Below are 20,272 nucleotides of genomic sequence, written 5' to 3' on the forward strand. Positions count from 1 at the left end.
TAGTCAGTGCACACCTGGGCTCTTTAACTTTGATAAATTTTGCCCCCCATCTACCTATCATCTGTCATCATCAACTTCTACATTTTCCTCAAGAAGGCAAATTTAAATACTTAATTGGCTATTTTTCATCCTAAAACCTCTTTGACAGTGAAAGCCTTCCAAGCTGGTGTCACATGAAAAAGCTAGAGAAAACATTTGGTTATTAGGAAGAACAGCACCGGGGCACTGTGTTCTACTCACCTCCCTTTGCTCATTTCCCTCTCTCCCTGTTGCAGTGTAAATTAGCAGGGTTAATGGCCAACTTATCTACAAGCTGACGCAGACAGAGGCAGTCAGAGAGGGTGAGAGAGAAAGATGGGCGGCGGATGGGGGAGTAATGGGCTCAAAAGAATGAGAGTCGTTCAAGGTTTGTGAACAGGGAACACTCTGCTGTGGATGAAACAGGAAACACATCAGGACTAATTAACATCAATGCCAACGCAATACAACTTTTACAGGCACACGCAGATTCATGCATGATCACAGATGCACTGTGCAGCTTTTAACAGCATAATAACCACGTACACGTAGCATTCAGTAAACAGCACTCTTTAGTTCTGCAAGTCCAGCCCATAGTATATTGCTGATGCCACTCATATCTGTCAGCACAGCTTAGAAAAATACAGGGAAAAGGTTAAAAATGTGTTAGCAGTTCATTTTGTTGGATAGAGCCAATATTTGTAGTAGAATGGTTAGATCACAACAATTTATCTCAAAGCTGCATGCATCAAAGCTGCTATTTTGCCTCATTATGATTATCAAAACAAAAAAATCTTTCTCTGCATGGTGCGTTATTCATGGCTACTATAAACACATTACACACACAAAATTATTATTAAGGAGGGACTAGTGGAGAAATTGGAGAGCACTTATCAGATCTGAGACTCACATTAAGCCGTGAAGCAATCTGGGTGAGGTGCACAAACATCTACACTCTAATTTATAGAGAATTAAAAAGTCAAGTCTTAGTCGCATCTGCGTGTGTGTTTTTGAATGTCACACATCTGCTGAATTTGAGTAAACAAATTGTTTGTGTCCCTGAAGGCAGACAGAGAAGAATTACATTTCTTCCCACGTGTAATGCGCAAAAAATGACATCTTTTATTCAATTTGAAGTTTTGAAGGCATTTAGTCCACTTTGCTTTCAGTCGTGGTGGAAAGCAGAAAGTTACCTACGATCACAAAAATCAACTCTCTTGGAATGATAAGCTGCTGTTTTCTGTGTTGAGGCAGGTTTTGTCTTGCAGCCTGGAACATGGTAATTGGATAATTCATGTTACCTGCACAAAATAGTATGAGGTCCATCTGCCCACACAAAAATAAGGCCGGCGTCTATGCCACCTGTGCACCACGCTACTATGCATACCTGCAATGATATGTTCATCTCAAGCTCAATTTATATTCACAATAAAAATGCAACAGAAATGGAAAAAAAAATTGACTCTTAAGAATATTCTTATCTGCTGGACAGATGGAGGTTAGTCATGATGTATTTTCCATGTCTCCCTCCTCTCATGTTCTTTATGCATCCCCAGACTTCAGTTATGATTGACTCACACCAACCCTGCTGTCGTATTCAAATAAAGAAACTTGTCTTCTCGTTTCTTTGAAGACGATGTTCCAGAACATTCTACGCTCTGCCACAGCCTGACAGGCTTAATGCCAGTAATGCATATGGCTCCATTCAGAGGTTTCTCTACGCCTGTCACTGGTGTCAGATCCTCATTGCTTTCAAATGACATCACACTGACCCTGTCAGAAACAAGCGTTTTCTAAAGGGTTAAGAGCCATGAAAAATGCTTTTCAAGATGAAGGGTTTTTGTGGGATTTGTTGTCCATGGAATCAATGGAATCTCACTGGCTTCTCGCCATGTTGACTAAACAGCACCACACTGAGTGCAAACAGCCAAACACGCGGAGGCATCTCTCATTACAGACAATGCAGACAGCAACTGGTGGTTTTTCTTCAGTGCAGATATGTGACTTGATGCATTGTGGGAAAAAGGTCCAAAATATTTACTATTTTTCCACAAGTACCAACTCAGCTCAACTCTATCAAATGCTCTCACTTTCAACTACAAAGAGAGAAAGCCGAACCTGACAGTTTGGGTCAACCTCTCCAGCAGCCCAACAACTTTCTACCCTTCCCTGGTATTTCCCACTCCACCCTCCTCTTGTTTCAATAACTTCAAAGGGAGCATGCTTTTCTTCTGCTGCCTCCCTGTCTGTGCTCTAGCCTCCGGTCCCAGGTAAGATGGGAAGAAATTAAAACAGAGAGAAGGTCTTTTTGCCTCTTAAGTAATGATCAAAGAAGTGCTTCATCCTTATGGAACTCCAAAGTGTTCAAAATTAAATAAATAAATAGGTCAAGATGAAATAAATAACTATGTGAATAAATAAGACACAGATATGTAATGTGAGAATGATATTGTGAAATAATGGAACACATTTTGAAAACAATGCTCATTATTGTGAAACATATTACATTCTGCTATATATATTTTCTTATTATTGTGAAATATTATTTCATGGTCATTATTTTTCACAATAACAGAGATTATTCCTGAGGCATTTTATTTATTTCCAGCCGTTTATATTCCAAAATGACCTTTTTTCAAAGTCAGTCTTTATTTCAAAATCCCGTTTTTCCCGATGGTCTATTTATTTCATAATGCGACTTTTCAGCAGAATGACTTTGTCTGTCAATCAAGAAAGACAGGGCGGAGCCAGTTGTGTGATTGGTTGCTCCTTTACTCAGACATAAGTAATAGCACATGAATTGTCGATTTAGGTTTAATGGTGCAATGCATCTCCTATGCAGCTGGCGGCAGTATGCAGCTCAAAATAAACTTAAGGCACCGACAAATGCAAAACACTGGGCGCGAATAACGTTACAGGTGTATCAATTCTTGTGAAGGGCATGGCTGCAGGAAACAAGTCCGTTTCTGAGTTACTCAGAGAACTTGCTAACCGCTTAGATTGAACGTCTTCACCTCAGTCTGCGTATTGCAGCAGTGTACTGGAGATGAAGTGGTCCCTGGTCCAAGTTCTCATCACAACCGCACAGTGTTAACGTTAGCAAATGCTAACGCTATCACAGCTAGCTCCACTCCACGAAACGCTGTTCAGGGTAAGTAACGATATGTTATTATTGCTTGGTTAGTCTGTCTGCCAAATATGAGCTTTTTAAACAGTTTAGTCACAGATTTTTTTTAATACTGTTTTTTATCATAGCAAAGAATTCTATAAATTAGGTAAGAGAAAATAATTGTCTTCTGGGTTAATGTCTGTATTACTATTTACATTGTTGTAGGTAATAGTTATTCATGACTGTTTTAAAGTGGCTTATCTTCTGTGCTAATATGGAAGACAAGTAATCTATGTGAAAGAAAAGAAAGCAATTTTAGTTCAACGTAGTGATTTTGTAAGTGGGTATAATTTGAAAATGCTTTTACTAGTACAGTGGATGTTCTTTAAATATTTAACATTTAAAGTGTGTGTCACTTTACAGACTCCAACTTCAGTTTTGGTTTGGTCTCACCGTTGTAGGTCATAACAAAAACAAGTCGTCAAGTCAAGCAGCTGAGGAAAGGGCTTAAGGAAACCATGGTATGGCCGCTTCTGACAGAAAGATCAGACATCATTCCTCCTTTCTTACCAAGGGAATCAGAGACTGCTCCCTGTTGTGAGGTAAGGTCAAGTCACATCTTTTAACATCTGAATAGTAAAGCTATTTGGTTAATTTATGAAGGATGAACATTAATTGTTGACACAAAACACCAATATACTGTTTTGTATGCGTGGGTTAGTTGAACAGCTGGGTTACATTTAATAAAAATACACCTAATGTTGCTGATGCTCTTAAGACTACAAGATAAGTAAAGCTATAAAATGACTGTGGCCTGCCACAGAAGATGAAGATGAGGAAGAAGAGGAATGCTCTCGAGGATAAATGCAGAGTGGCAGGTTACCTTCGGTCCTTCATTGAAAATGGTAAGTCTGCTGCGATAGGTATTTTGCCATTGGTTTTCTCTGATTATACTTTGGTAAATTACATACAGTCCAGTGATCTTGGGTCATTAACAAAGTACACTATAGTAGAGCTGGGCGATATGAGATTTTTTCATATCACGATATTTATTTTTATTTATTTTTTTATAAAAAGGACAAGAGCGGTGAGGTCTATCGCAATAGTTTAATTTTTCTATTGAGAAAAAGTTATTTCGCAATACATATCGTTATCGTTCTATCGCCCAGCTCTACGCTATAGTATAATTTTGTTTTGTTATTTGCTCCATGCAATACATAAGAGTGGTGGCATTATCAGTTGCACTAGAATTGTATGTAGACTACTTTTAGCTTTGTTAACATAAAAATATCTATAAAAGCTACAACAGCAATTTGAGTGGGGCAAAAATGTCTGGTGCCCTGTATGTAAGTGGTCATCTTTTATGGTATTTCTCCATAAAAGATTCAAAATAATGAATATAGGATGTCATTATAGTTTAAAACAATCTTCTGTTGCAGCATCTTGTGCACAACAAAAAGCCCTCATCAAGTTTTGGACAGGATGGGAAGTCTTGCCGAGAAATGACTGTGGAAGTGGTCAACAGCAATCTTCCAAAGTCTTCCACCGGTTTTGAAGTACTACGTCTTCCTGCACACTACTGTACCTATGAGTCATTTCTAATGGACATTCAGGTGTGTCTCAACTCTACTGACTCAGGTTTTGGTCTGGTTTACGATTGATTCCATAACCACATGGTAAAATTAGACCATTTCTTCTTTCTTGCATCACATTACTGTACTCTGTGTTCAAAGAAACGGACAATCTAGTGAGTTCTAGTTCTTTTTAATACACTTGACAGTGAAAAATACAGAGTACAGGTGTGCATTTATGGCTTTTTTAATATAAACTGATGAAGAGTTCAGATATCAAAATCAGTTGTTCACTGTACATTATAAATTACACAATATGTTTTGTTTATACTCGCTACTGATACAAAAAAAATTTCTAGAAAAAATTATTTGAATTAAGATGTTACACTACTCTGTGTTCATTGTATTAAATCTGCTCAGAGTTGACATGTACTGTATATCCAACCAAGAAATGAATATCATTAAAGTGACAGCTGTATAAAACAAATCCTGTTTTATAGCCACTCACTGTTTTGTTGAAAATGAAATTGGTTATGCTGTTTTGAGTCAGTATTAGCTACAAAGCTGTAGAAATTTAAAAAAAAAAATCCTCCTGACATAGAAACTGATTAAATGTAATAATGTCTTTCTACAAGTGATTTTGAAGTATTGGTAGCACAGCAGGGTCTTGTTCATTCAGTGCATCTGGGAGCTGAATCTCAGGAATGGTGATCTCATTTGATGGGCAGCGATTATGTTGTCCTGTCCAGTCCACACCATAATCCTCATCAACCTGAAAGAGCATGCACATGTTTTAAATCTAAACTGAAGAGGTGTTTCCTGCAGCTGTTCCTAGATGGACTTATTGAGTCTGCCAGGGCCTATGTGAGTTGCTTAGGCATTGGCTACCAACTAATTATTCATTCACCCATTCTAGGTCAGGATTGGTTCTCTTCAGGTATAACAAATTTAACTTTGTTTAAAGTATTGCCATCTATACCTGACAGGTGGGATAAAAGAGAATGGCTTGGGAGGCGCACAGCAAATCTCAAAGTTTTCCAATTAATGCTGAAAGAACCAAGGATGTAAATGTATTCTTGTTTTAGCTTTACCGAAGACACCAGAGAAAGTATATCTATAATGCTGCTGAAATAGACAAAACCATTTCAATAAACTCGCTATTTAACATCAACCTTGTTATGCGTTATCAGAGAACAATCAACTGCAAACAGCAATGAAACAAAGCACTAATGACCCTGTTGTCTAACAAGATGTGATAAGTAAGTAGACTGTGGAAAGCTGGTGGGTCTACTCTCTGTGTAAAAGGTTCCTACAGGCTCCACTGACCCCAGTCTCCGAGTTAACACACTAACAGCTAACACTGCTAAACGTGTCTCAACGCCGAGATGGCGCCGATAGCTTTAGCCGTAGCTGCCCCACTTAGTTTAGACAGTAACAAAAAAAAAGTAAGCGATAATAATTCATTGTCAAACGTCATAATTAAGGTCAACACCTAAACAATGCTGTGTACAGAATCACACAGGTGCTCAATTACAGCATAAACTTACCTTAGACCTTCCTCCGTCATTTCCCTCCTAATTGTGCTCGGAGACACAGAAAATGTATCGGCAATTACCCCGATGGTTATCTCGGACAGCACTAAAGTCCTGAGTGCTGCACCGGGATTTCTAGACGTGGACGGCCAACATTTGAAGACTGTTCTTCCTCGGCGTATTCCAAACGAACACGGTGCTGAATTGATCTTAAACCTTTGACAATGCTGTCATCGATGCTAACATCTTGAAGAGCAATTATCATCCCAAGCATTTCAGAAACATCTAAACGACTCAAAACAGTATCTACAGGTAAATGATCCCTCTCTAACTGATTTGCTTAAATGAGCAGAACTGGCTGAAGTTCACACCAGTCCGCCATCCTCCGTGACTTTTGACCTAGCACGCTGTTGCTAGCTGCAGTAGCTGTCCGCGGAGCCGGTATCCAGGAAAACTAGTCGATGGTAAACGATAAGCCAATAGGTGCAAAGGTCCAGCCCACTTACATTGATTGACAGACAAAGTCATTCTGCTGAAAAGTCGCATTATGAAATAAATAGACCATCGGGAAAAACGTGATTTTGAAATAAAGACTGACTTTGAAAAAAGGTCATTTTGGACTAAAAACGGCTGGAAATAAATAAAATGCCTCAGGAATAATCTCTGTTATTGTGAAAAATAATGACCATGAAATAATATTTCACAATAATAAGTAAATTTATATAGCAGAATGCAATATATTTCACAATAATGAGCATTTTTTTCCAAAATGTGTTCCATTATTTCACAATATCATTCTCACATTACATATCTGTGTCTTATTTATTCACATAGTTATTTATTTCATCTTGACCTATTTATTTATTTAATTTTGAACACTTTGGAGTTCCATACATCCTCACAAGGACCTGCTGTGCTGTTTCTGGGACCTCTATTGAAACAAGTCATTTCCCACTCGAAGGCCTGTTTAGTCAAACACTAGGCAGGAAACTGTGTCGGTAATGTGAATCTTTCCAGGAGTATGACAATAATCCAGGTTGATTTTTTCATTTATGACAATTCTCTTTGAGAATAATCTGCGATAGTGACAAGCATTTCATTTCGGAAGCAGACAGAGACCAAGACAGACTGTGAGAGTGAGAGAAAGAATGGCATCCTGTATTGCCAAAGCCACTAGGTTATTGAATATCTAGTATTTCTCTGTGACAAATTGTCCTTCTCCATCCCTACTTATGAACTGTCAAAGACTACACGCTTCAGAACTGATGCATCATGGTCCAGATACAGGGTGTGTGTGACTCTGACAGCTGCCTTACCAGCATCTAACAGAGAGCATCACACCTTCAATTTCTGAGTGCCACTGACGTGTTTATGACCACACAAATACAAATACAGTGAAGACACACACACACACACACTATATTTAAAACAAGAATTCTTCATAAAAACACATACCTGTGCACGCATACACTCGTTCTCTAAAAACACACATACACAGCACATGCACACATGCTTTATAACACTCCGCAAACAGAAGCCCAGCTGGGAGAAGCAGATAAGACTGCATTTGGGTACAGAGGTTTAGCAGCTACTCGGGGACACACTGCAGCTTTTTCTGTAAGATTTTTATTGATTTTTTTAGGCCTGGACAAAGCAGAAATAGCAATGTCTTACTCTTACTTAAAAATGTTTCACTTACTGCTATACGACAGTCCTTTCACAAAGTAAAAGAATGGTAAGAGACTGTAAAACCCATCAAGCTAAAAGACTCAAGGTAAGCTACCGTGCTATCAAAGCCAAAGTTAAACCAGGGCTCTACGAAGAATTCCTGCTAATACTGTCAGCCCATCCAAGCCATTGCCACGCCAGACCAAGGACAGTGCCTCTGGGGAAACTGCTGAGAGTAGATATAAAATTATTAGAAGCCCTTATGTGCTTACCAGAGCTTGAATTCTTTTCCTTTCCTTATATCACTTGGTTTGTGCCACCGTGAGGTGTGAATTTAAAGGGGAAAAAAAAAGGAAGGGAGATATTTTCCTCTCTGTCACCAGCTAATGAAGTGAGGGAATTGTTAAGGTATGCAGAGTGGAAATCATGAGCACAAAAGTAAAGCAAAGGCATCAGGGAGCGAGGAAGAGAGCAAGACAGGAAGGAGAGGTGCTAGAGAGAGACTGGAATAGAGACTGACATCAAACAGATTGGACAATAATCCACAAATGGGTGTAGTGGAAGAGGTTTCAATATCGTTACTCAAGCAGAAAAACTTGTACTGACACCCATGAAATGATCTGTTTGCAAAATGGAATCATGGGAACATACTGCGCTTGCAGAAAAAAGAAAAGAAAAAACCTCAGCATGCAACAAATATTTGAACACAGTGAAATCACACCATTGGACACGGAGTCTGAAGGTACAAGCGCAGATCTGTGGGGCAAGGGAGTCGGTGTAAACACTCATGTTAAAAATATGTTTTTGAGACCAATCACATTTAGAGAAGCGTTCATGACAGCTTCAAATACAGAAAGTGGTGGGGGTGGTGGGGCGCCCTGGGATGACTACACCAAGGCTAAAAAAGTTGCCCCATTTACTAAAACTTGCTTAAGCTCTTAGGTCACACTCATTTGCATTATAAATCTGTGCTCTAATGGTAAAAGAGGATGAAGCAGAGAAATTATTTCAGAGCATTTCATAAGGATTGACCTGCAGCTAAAATGCAAAGGGGCCTGAAGGAAGTATGTGTGAGTGTGTGTGTTTGTGTGCACGTACGTGATCGAGAGGAAGAGTTCCTGCAGCCTCGGGCTTCTTTCCCTGTGCGTATGAGGACATCCAATAAAGTCTGAACTCTGTATGTATTGATTAACACTAGTTTTGTGCTTTTGTGCCTTCAGTTTTGTTTTTCGAGAAATATCCGTTTGTAACAGCTGACATTTAAAAAAGAAAATGCAACTAAGAGTTAAATATAACACTGGTTTGTGTTCTGCTAAAATAAACTAAAGCACTTGATTTGGTTTTGGGCCTATTGCAAAATCGTGTTGGCTTAAATAGGCAGGATCAGTTCCCCCTATGAGATTCGGGTAGTCTCTTCAAAGCTTAATCGCTCTCGCTATCTGCCTCTTTATCCCTTCAGTGCGAAAGAGAAAATCATTGACCAAAAACTTCTGCTGTGCTTCTCTGATTTATGTTGCCCTGTAAAAATGCCAGCCACTTTAATGACCCTCTGTTACCATCTCCTCCATCTCACAACTTTCACATCTTCAGTCAAGCTGGGACAAATGGGGAGAAAAAGAGGGAGAACAGCTCTGGTAGGTGGTAGGCATGCAGTGTTGGTTTGTGTTTGTGTGTGTGTGTGTGTGTGTGTGTGTGTGAGTGTGAGAGAGAGAGAGAGAGAGAGAGAGTAAGCGAGTGTGTTCCAGCTGCAGCAATAAGCCTGTTCAAGGACACCATGTCTTTTACACACATACACACTTTTCACACACAGCATTCACCATCTCAGATCTACCTCGTAGGGAAATTAATCACAGCTGGAAATAATATAAGTTAAATACATTTCTAAATGCCACAAGGACTAAATGAGAATATTAGGGAATGGGGAGTTTATGACTGATCAAACAGAAAAGCCCAGAGTTTCTGATCTATCACATTTATGTTTGTAATAAAATAAATAACTAGAGAAGAAAACAAGAAACTACAATTTGATACAGCCCACACGAAGCATGCACAATTAATAGAATCAAAGCTACTTGGAGACAATGAGTATTTCAATGTGATAACAGTCAGATGTATGCACTGAGAAGCACTTAACTTGCAACTCAAATAGTCCAGGGTGATACATCACAGGCGACCAGTTCATGTATTTATCAGGGTGATTTCAGCTGGCTGGGAGTTGAAATGATGGCTTCATTCATTGTCAGTGATGCCTTTTGTTTAAGGATCACAGATTACATTCAGCTATGTTCCAAGCAACATGCGTTAAGTCTGCATGATGTGGGGAGCCGGTGTGGGGGTGTGTGTTGTGTGGCATATTCAGCATGAATAATCGGTCAGGGTAACCTGGATGCATCATTTGGACACACAAGGCACAGCCGGAGAGCAGGCCAGATTAAGCAGGACAATAGAGAGAAGTGACAGGAAAAGGGGGAAAAAAAGGAGAGGGGGAGAAACAAAGAGTAGGACACAGAAGGATGAATACAGTGATAATAAAAGGAAGTGGATGAATTAGAGGTTAAAGAAACACACACACAGAAATGGCTGTCCTCTAGCCAGAAGCACGTGGAAAGCCAAACTCGGGAAAAGCCGGATGAAAGAGGAGATAAAGTGACAATAGGAAAAGAAATGGAAAAAGTGAGAGGACAAATGAGAGAAGGGATGAGAGGGAGAGGGTACTTGTACCAGAGAAATTGGCAGATTGCTAGAAAGACTGTAAAAAAACACTTTGACCTTGGACTTTAAGATTCTGCACTTCCACAAACAGACATAATGGATACTTTATTGATCCCCATGGGGAAATTACTTGTTTTTCTCTGCATTTGACCCATTCACTCTGTGAAGCAGTAGAAGCATAGATCTTGACAGCAGCAGAAACACACACAAGGACACCGTCAAACACACTATTTCCAAATGCTTACTAATATGTTTGGATAGATGTTTCGTTAATGTTATAGTGGCCGTCGGGCTGCCAGCTGTTTGACTGTGTGCTTTGTCTGCTCCAATAAAAGCCAAGTGAGTCTGAGTGTGAGTGCCTCTCGTGGTACCTTCTTAAGCCCTCACACAGTCAAAACAGGAAAACACATTTCACCCAATAAAACACATCCACAATAATAGCTCCATCACCTCCTGATTCAGTGCATTTCAAATGTATAAAGGACAAAGCAGGTCACCGTAGAAACCCTCACAAATACAAGCTGCGCTTTCATTAGCTGCCCCCACCCCACGCCAACACAGTCACCATACCGAACACTCGCAAATGCAGCATTTCTCAGGGTCAGTAGATTCATTATGATTTAAATCTTGCAGTGGCAGCACTTTTTTTTTTTTAATTCCCATTAAAACAGAGTCACATATACAAAAAAAACCAAACAATTAATTTAAAAAACAATTGCTCAGGCTCTTAACTTTTTCACACACGTATACATGAACACGTAGAAAGTCTCCTTTGTTGCAGTGGATGACTGACGCTCCCAAGGTTTCGGCTCCCTCAAGGCCAATTCACAGAGTCAGTCCCCCCCCTGTTCACCACCCCCGCATCACAGCTGCCCCTCTGAAGTGAGAACTCCAACCACCCCCGCCCACCTCCTGCTTTAAAGCGACTTTAATGCCGCAGGGGCACAAAAGGCTCACACATACATACGATGCCTTTAAATCTCTAAGCCACACCAGCCCAGTCAGAGAGGTCGGGCTAACCTTAAAGACACACTCTTTGGCTGCCCTAGTCATTCCTTCTCTCTGGTTTCAGGTCATGTCTGGTTTGTTGTGGACAGAAGCATCACCTCAACTAGAGATGGTGGCACTACATCTACCTATATAGCATGTAAAACGGAGCCACAGGTGGTGGCTCCAAGTATTTCCCAGCAAAATAAGGATTTTAATCTACCAAGGTGTTCTGTGGTGTCAGGCACAGAATTCTTAGCTGCAGATCTTTTCAGTCTGCAGACGTGTGGCTTCTATCAACCACTTTTTCCCAGAAAATCCCACAGCTGCTCGATCATCTGAGATGATAGGAAATTGGAGATCAATAACTTGAGCTCTTGTTCTCATAATCTTCAACAATTCATGAAGAAATAGGCAGTGTGGCAGTGTGCCTAACCATCTGAAAATGGCCAAAGACATCAGACATCATAAAGCTGTTTTGGTACGAGGTCCAAACAAATGTCAGAGCATCCACACACTAGGGGCTTTCTTTCCTACCATCTCAGCAGCAGTCTCTCTTTTCAGCAATTAACTGAAATAAGACCAAATAGTAGACCAGCAAGTCTTTCCAAGTGGTGCCTAACTGATGTTACAGTCACAGTGTTTGTCAAAGCACCTGCTACAGCAGTCAACTACTTTTTTCTGTGTCCTTCCTGCAGCCTAATAGATGCCATCATTTTTCCGGTGTCTTTGTAATAAGATGATCGTTCCCCGGCATTGATTTTAATTCTGTTTTACTACCAACAGATGGTTAAAGTGCACCATCAATGTGAAAACAGCAACATGAATCGCTTACAAATGGGAGGTTGGAATGTAACTGGGTTTGCTTGGATTGACTCCTTGGAAAACTTTGTAAGTTTCAAGTGTCTGCAAAGCACTTCAATCCTAAATGAGAGTTGTTGAGAGTTATTATGAAGGGAAGTGCTATGGCAGAATTTGGCTATCAATGAGTGCTTTCAGTTTAAAGACTGAGACTTTTCTTGGTTCATTAAAAAAATAAAATAAAAAATAGTGCTGCTCCTTGTCACTAATATCTGTTTGCCAGGGTCATAGATATACTTCTTGTTAATATAAACTGAGCTTACCAAGGTTATGCTAGTAAAAAAAGTAAAGTTACCCAACTATTAAAGCATCTTTGAAGGCTTAACATTACCCGTGGTTCTAATAAACAAAATTACATTATAAAGCATTGTAAAAGTTTGAAGGTTGACTATCAGTCAGCATGCCTATGCACTTTTAAGGGCATATAAACAAGGGTTTGTATGTATACCACACACACAGAGTACTTCCCCTTTCGGTATCTGCTATGAGATTTTGCCAAGCCTGAGGTATTCAATGACCCACTTTCTCATACATGGTCATTCACACTCCATGCTCCTAAAATCGCCCTCTGTATTTTAATCAAACCCATCTTTTCTCTTGCTTTTCATATTTAATGCCAAAAGCTAGCCTCCTGAACCTTCTCGACCTCTCTAAACTGCCAGCATCCCTCAGTGCTGCCAGTTCTACACAAACACACCTCTCAGTGACTGACACTTCCACTCAGCCCATACCAGCGGGAAATCCTGGAGCAGCGTTTAAACGCTTGGTCAAGCTCTATCTGAGTGTGGTGCTATGGGCTTGACAGGAATCAACTACAGGGCTCTACAGTTCAGCAACACACATACGCAGCTGCCACTACCAACTCCCACCACCTCCCCACAGCGCTGACAGAAAACAATCTGCAACCAGATGATTCACCTCCATTAGCCTGCAGTATAATCGTGAAAATAGCGATCCTTCAAGTGCATTGATAGGGTGGCTTGTCAATCAATGGCGATGAGGAACAACAATAACAAAAAAAAAAGAACATTTTAAAATCAGCCTGGTGTTAGAAGAATTCTAAAAATCTTATATATTGGCGAATGTGCAGGATTCTCATGGTTGCTTAGCTCATCTGATACTGAAATGATACTCTGCAGTACTTAGTTGTATTCACCCTGTCTTCACCCTTATCTTAGCCTTCCTAAGCACCTCACTGATCCATACTGCCTGCGGCTATACTGTGCATGACTGTCTGTTAGTTTGTGCGTGTGTGTCTCTACCTTACGGATATATGGGTACGCATGTGTGTGGCGTGGGCATTCATATGCCAGTCCCTAAGTGTGCTTGTCTAACTGCTTGAGTGTGTGTCTGTGCATGATTGTTATGTCAGTTTGAGGAGCACCAAGGGACCACTCAGGAAGAAGCGCCCGGGGCACACACACAAAAACACATACACTCTCCAGCCTAAAGTGCAGCACAGCTTGGTTTGTAGGACTACAGGGTCCCCATGCTAAGCAGCATCCATTTTTGGAAAAAAAAGGGACAGGTTAACACACACAAAGAGGTGTCCGGAACATAGCATAATCAGCATGCTGATCAAAGCATTTAACTCTAGCTGAACCTGGCTCAGTCAGAGTGATGTTTTAAACATAAATCTGTCTTCCTTTGGGGGGGGGGTGGGGGGGGGGGGGGGGGGGTGATGGTGCTAGAAGAGCTCGATCCGTCTCCCTCTTTGTATGTTTTAACCTTTATTATCTCTTCTTGTATTCTTACAGTTACAAAAGCAAAAACAGGTTTAGCATAATTAATAACATGCCCTTCCTCATAGTGAACAATTTACTTTAAGTTATACTGATGATAAAACAATTGATAAACAGGTGCCACTCAAAAATTTAGTTTTTACAGGTTTAATCTTATTAAATCATTAATTGAATTCATTTTTTCCATCAGTCTACTTCAGCATGCCATACACATTTTTTATTTATCCTAAATAAATAAACAAATCAACTGTGTTAGTGCTCACGTTACATTTTGCTAACCTTTCTTTGTTGTCTGACATGTACACTGCAATGAACCTGTTCATATGATAGGGCATGGTTGGCCTTTACCTCTTTCCATTTCGTTGTGTTTAACCTGATCACATAGTTCACTGGCTATCTTGCACCAATAGGCCAACTGTAGCACATACACACAGGTCTGTGACATTAATGAGTTATCACAGTTGATAGAAAGTGAGGGGGAAGACAGAGTCAAGAAGAAGCTAGGGAGAAAGACACCCAGTGCGGCAGGAAGTAAGTCAGTGTTGCCTCTTTTTAAAGGCAAATGTGCCCCAGTCCCTATTGTTTCCTGGCTGACAGGCAGCTATGGAGGGGGGCAAACAAGGGGGGTGGGTGGGTTGTCATCCTGGGGATTCACCACCTCTGAGGGGGGTGGGAGAAAAACAGAAATACAGAAGCAGAGGTTGAAAGGGTATAGGCAACATTCAAAGTGAGTGAGAGTGTCTTTGTGTGTGCACATCTTCTGACAGTAAGTGATTCAGAGAGGAACAGTGATGACAGTAATGACTGTTCTAACCCAAAAAAATTAATGGATGCCAGACTATTATTATTGCTGTGCCTGCAACAGAGTTTTAATGTGCATGCACATATGAGCAACGCATGTGACCGTGAGACTGACACCCATTTTTCAGAATGACCTCAGTCAGACTCAGACCAATGTATAAATCCAGCCTCTCTCTTCGTAGTAAGTAATGGCAGGCTCAGAAACAGCCTGAATATGCATTTGTAGATATGTAGGCATAAATAAAAGATGATGTAAAACCAGAGACTAAAGAGCGAGAAGCAGAGTGAGCGAAACGGTGGTAGAGAAAAGTAGCTGAATACTTGTTTCCCAAGAGAATCACTGAAACACAGAGACATGCTCGTGATTTTGACCTGACTTTTCAGTAAACTCTGGCATTAACAGAGTAAGGCCAGCTAGCTCTCAGTTCTATAAAACACTGGGTTTAGTCCATATACTTAAACACTTCAGCTGTTAAAGAATAATGCCGGGCAACAAACTACGTAACATTATGACATGTAAAAGTTCTACTCAGTGTGTTCAAATAAACACTCCACATAAATAGTCTATTCCCCAAAGAGCTATTAAAGGCCTTCTAGTGGTTAGTTAAAAATCAATAGAAAGCTAACTTCTGGGTTTTATTCTAACACTACTTCATGGTTTATTCTGACAGTAATGCTATTTAAACCTTCTTTATCGCCACATATCTTCCCCCCCCTAGAAACCATTTACTGTGTCCCAGCATGATTGAAATTTCCCATCATACCTCACGGCAGATTAAAATACTGCACTTAGAAATATGTGTCCCAATGTGAAATTGGTACTTGAGTACAACAAATGAAGAAAAAAAAAAAAGAGTAAAGGACATACTGTATTTTATCATTTCTTCTTATCTTTCAAATGTGGCATAATAGTAGGCTGTGTTGCTATGACAGACCACAGGCTTTGAGAAATGAGCAGCAAGTGACTATTTTGTGTGAAATGACTGGAAATAGGCAATCATCATCTTAGTCACAGATATTTTAGTTCCTTTGTGTTACGTGCGTTGGTGAGAATATATAAAAAGCGAGGCATCACAGACACAGAGAGCTTGGTCAGATCGCCCGCCGTCTGTGTTTCTATAATCTGTAATTGAAACCAGTGAATCACTGTAGGGAGTTAGTGTCCTGTGTTCATCTAAAGACTCATCACTGAGGGAACAGAAAGAGAAGAAAGAGGCGAGTTTATGAGCGTCTTACCAATGAGGTAGCTGTTATTAATGAGTCGACAGCAGGGTAACAGCAAGAACCAAAAAAACAATATATATTTACACACTTAAACAGCACTGTCCGCTTTATTAGGTACACACGTTCAACTGCCTGCTAACACAAGTCTCTAATGAGCTAATCATAGGTATGTAGATATAGTCAACAGAAATGGATGAAGTTCAAACCGAGCAACCTAATGGGAAAGAAGGGTGATTTAAGTGACTTTATATGTGGCATTATTGTGGGTGCTAGACTGGCTGGGGCTGGTCTGAGTATTTCAGAAACTGCTGATCTACTGGGATTTTCCCCACAAACCTACCTCTAGGGTTTAGAGAGAATGGTCTGAAAATATCCAGTAAGTGACAGTTCTCTAGGTAAAAATGCCTTGTTGATGCCAGAGGCCAGAGGAAAATGGCCAGACTGCTTCGCAATGACAGTATGGCAAGTAAACCAAATAACCACTCATTACAACCAAGGCATGCAGAAGAGCATCTCTGAATGCAAAGCACTTCGAATAGTGAAGTAGATGGGCTACAGCAGCAGAACACCACACTTGCAGCCACTCCTGTCAGCTTAGTGCCCGAGGCTAAAATTCACACCGAAGATTGGAAAATTGTTGCCGGGTCTGATCGGTCTCAATTTCTGCTGCGACATCATTTAAACACCGCAGCCTGCCTGAGTACTGTTGCTGACCATGCCCGTCACCTTATGACCACAGTGTACCCATCATCTGATGGCTGTTTCTAGCATGATAACACATCAAATGGCCTACCACGTCACCCTATCATGTCAACATGGAAAGCAATGCAAAGCCTCTGAGCGGTGCTTCTAGCACCTTGTTTAACCTGTGCCACAAAATATTAAGGCACTGTGAAGGCAAAAAGGGGTAAAAAAAAACAAAAACAAAAAAAAACAAAACCGATAATAGCAAAGAATACCTAATAAAGTGGCCAGTGAATGTATATACTGTAACTGTGTTCAGAGCTAGCTGAACACACTTACACAGTTAATCGGTTTCTTGCCCTACAACCATTCCATATTGTACCACACAGACTTTCTCAATGTCAGCTTGTCAGTGAATACTCTGAGGGCCTGACTCCATCTGACTCCTGACACACACAGGGCCTGCCACCACAAGGCATACACACACACACACACACACACACACACACACACACACACACACCTACACCTCTGCACTCAATTCCCCCCTTTCCTTCAGACATAGGCTGCCATGGTGACATCAGTCAGCCTGTTGGCATGGTGACCCTTCCATCACCAAGTCAGGTCACCTTGGCTCACCCGAGCACCCTACCGGGAGGGTTTTGCAAGTGTTTAATGCGTATATCTGTGTGTGTGCAAGGATGCTTATCTGGCACTTTTCCAAACCTTGTGGCGCTGTGCCACAACTACCCTCGCTCTACCTGGGCCCCCTGTCTTCTTCTTCCTCTATTTCTTCTGTTACACGGTTCATCTTTTCACAGCTTTTAATAGATGTCTGATTAGTGAGAGAAGATTACAAACTGTTTTCACAAAGTATGCATAAAATAATATAATGTAATTATACTTATTTGTTTTTATGGGTGCTATGCGTCAGGAAAATGAATTGTGGAGTGCTTCTCAGTAAGGTTGCATAACAATACAAAGGGCAGCCATCTGCTTCACCCTGGCCCCTGGGTTAGCAACGGGACCTAATCCACTACATTGTTTGTGTATTTACGTGCATGCATAAGGGTGCGTGTGTGGGTGTGCCTGCATGTGTATGTGTGTACGCCTAATCTGCCGGTGTTTTCATAGCACTCGAGTGGATAGCTGGTAATCTCACAGGGCTGGGCCTGAGTGAGATTTAATCCTTGCAGCTAGCCACCATCTCCTTTTCTCTCAGGCCTTATCCATCTATTTTCTTTCTTGTAAAGATGGTTTTCTTCTTTTTCCTCCAAATAGTTTACCTTTTACTTTTCCTAAGTGTTATATCCATGATGATATTCTGTTCTTATTCTGCACTGATCTGAATTCCCATTAATGGTCTGTTTTCTTCATATATTAGAGTGGTTTTCTCTGAATATTTGTATTGTCAACATGTCAAATGTAAGAAATAGCTTCTTTTCTCTGGTTTAGATCTAGTTTATTTGGGGATTTTTGTGGAAGGACAAAAATCTAAGGTTGTCTAAGGAAGTAATGTGAAGACAGACCCTTGGACTAAGACATTTAAGTGTTGCATTTTTGGCAGGTTTTTGGGTGTTGGGGGCTACATGCCAAACTATTTATAACTTAATCAAATCAGTTACTGATATGTTTATTGAGAATTTAAAATATTAATTTATTGTCATTGCATAAAGAACAACTAGCATAAGAGAGTTTATGAGTGCCTTACCAATGAGGTAGTTGTTAATAATGATGCGACAGCAGGGTGACAGCAAAATTTTAAAAACATATCAGCAATAAACTGCGATCGCTGACAATTTCTGTGACATCTCAGAGATCACATGGGCCTTTGATGACATAACCGTCCTATCAATTATAGCTAACCCCCAAGTGTAATGTGGCCTGGAGTTTCAAAGCCCCAGTAACAGTTATAAGAATGAATGAATGAATGAATGAGGTGCATCATCAAAGCCAGCAAAACGCACGCACGCACGCACGCACGCACACACTATGCTAGTTACCATGGTGACCATATGACTATAATGATGTCCAGCAATGAGGGTAACCAGGTATAGAAGAAAACAGTATGCACACATGCGCGCACACTAACACGCAAACAGGCGCATGCACAGTATAAAAATAACCGGCACTCCCACTCACTCACCCGCGTGTACTTCTGAATAAAGCAACTCAACAAAAAAAAAAAAGCAGAATCTTTTTGCACTCAAGTGTGGTGTAAAGATATATCAGTGTTCATGCGTGGGGGAATGTATGCATGGATGGGTAGGTGGGGTAAGAGGGTGACTGAATACAAGCCAGGTGGGGGTGGGGCTGGTGGGGACGTCAGCATCGCTGTCTTGATTGGAACCTCTTGCTGTGAGATGCTGACATGCTGTCTGAACTCACCAGGTGTGCCGGCACACGCTCCCTGCTCGGTTTGCTGCTTTGTGTGTGTCTGTGTGTGTGTGTGGATGCATGTGCGTGCGTGATTATATTCAGGGACTCTGTGACAGATAATCCTTTGCATTTATCCACATATGCATTTTCCTCATTGACTAACCCATGAGCCAAGCTACAGGCAGTATATTTGTGCATTAGTCTGACAGGCCAGCCAGACTCTCCCTCTCTCTCTCTAACACACGAATGCACGCACACGGTGACAGCATTATACGTACACAGCCCACCAACAATGCCATCTGTGTGGGCAACCCTTATGTGACATTTCTGACAGTTAGGGAGGCTTGAGATGACAGCACTCGTGCATGCACAAGACATATACACCAACACATGCAGAATTCCTCCTCCTCTCTGCTTTACAACTTATACAAAAAGACTCAGGGTCACTGATCGAAGCGCAACATTGGCAGTTAGAGGAAAGAAAGCTTTAAGAGGAGGCCAAGGGAGTAGGCAGGTGGTGTTTGTACCTATTGAGCACACAACATTATGTGCAACCAGGCCTTTCTATTTCAGTATTAGGCAGAGCTACAGAATACAGACATTTAAAAAGGATTTGGGGAGATAATAATACTGATGGAAGGGAAGAAATTCATTTACAGCCTCATTGATTGTGTGCAAAGACTAGGATTAGGAATTAAAGATAGGAGAGAGGCGAGTAAGGAAAAAAAACTGAGGGTTGCTCACTTTGGACTTTAGATTTAAAGTCAGAGGAAAGAAATAATAAGGTTATAAGAATAAAGATACTTAGAGAAGGAGGCTGCTATGAGGGGATGAAGATACTATAGGTGAGAAAGTGGAGAGGGAGTGATGGAGGGAAGGGGTCATTCTTGAACTCCATTTCATTAACTTCACAGCGATAAGCGAGGATATAGTAGAGACCTAGGCTAGAGAGGGAGACATGTTAACCGATGATCCCATTAGGCT

The 20,272-nt window shown here is 40.8% G+C and overlaps 1 protein-coding gene and 1 long non-coding RNA gene across 8 annotated transcripts in view; one reads left to right on the forward strand and one right to left on the reverse strand.

The window, feature by feature from the left end:
* The window catches only part of brsk2a (BR serine/threonine kinase 2a), a 206,006-nt gene that overhangs the window by 155,805 nt on the left and 29,929 nt on the right, over positions 1-20,272 (reverse strand). Inside the window, exon 1 of one of the 7 annotated variants that reach the window (XM_085411797.1) lies at positions 6,246-6,666. The exons of the other annotated variants lie outside the window; for them this stretch is intronic. The gene's annotated coding sequence lies outside the window, so the exon portion shown is untranslated. Of the gene's footprint in view, positions 1-6,245; positions 6,667-20,272 lie in introns of those variants that run through there. 7 annotated transcript variants of the gene reach the window in all.
* Positions 2,377-5,601, forward strand: LOC146664609 (uncharacterized). The gene is made up of 4 exons (XR_014912499.1): positions 2,377-3,169; positions 3,551-3,729; positions 3,951-4,032; positions 4,567-5,601. It is a non-coding gene; the product is annotated as an uncharacterized LOC146664609 (long non-coding RNA).

Source organism: Rhamphochromis longiceps, linkage group LG7 (assembly GCF_057381845.1).
Source record: "Rhamphochromis longiceps isolate RC_006_pf linkage group LG7, R_longiceps_female_GT1.1, whole genome shotgun sequence".
Lineage (NCBI taxonomy): Eukaryota > Metazoa > Chordata > Actinopteri > Cichliformes > Cichlidae > Rhamphochromis > Rhamphochromis longiceps.